Below are 403 nucleotides of genomic sequence, written 5' to 3'. Positions count from 1 at the left end.
ATCAAGATAATGTTCAAAACTTTTTGTGTTTGCTGTTATGACATAATTATAATGTAATGTAAGGGGAGAAGTAGAATACGTACCGTGTGTTTGCCAGCTAATTCCGTATGCATTGCTGTTAGCTTCAAGAGCTTCGGCACATTTCAGGAAAATCTCTCTCACTCTCTTTTTTTGTGGGCTTTTTCAAATACCCCACCGAGGGCAGTAATTGAGAGCCTTGGCATAAATACTCTTAATTTTAATCAACGGCGAGTGTGTGACAGCGAGGGGTTTGTCGCGAGGGTTGGAAACGGCGCCGGAATTTCGAGTTTTCTGGTATTTTTTTTTAAAAGAAGGTTTTTGTTTTGTTTTGATAAAATGATTGTGAAAAGGAAGGGTTTTTTTTTTTTGCCTCTGGTGTGGT

The sequence above is a fragment of the Penaeus monodon genome, chromosome 21 (assembly GCF_015228065.2).
Source record: "Penaeus monodon isolate SGIC_2016 chromosome 21, NSTDA_Pmon_1, whole genome shotgun sequence".
NCBI lineage: Eukaryota > Metazoa > Arthropoda > Malacostraca > Decapoda > Penaeidae > Penaeus > Penaeus monodon.
This window is presented reverse-complemented; position numbering follows the sequence as displayed.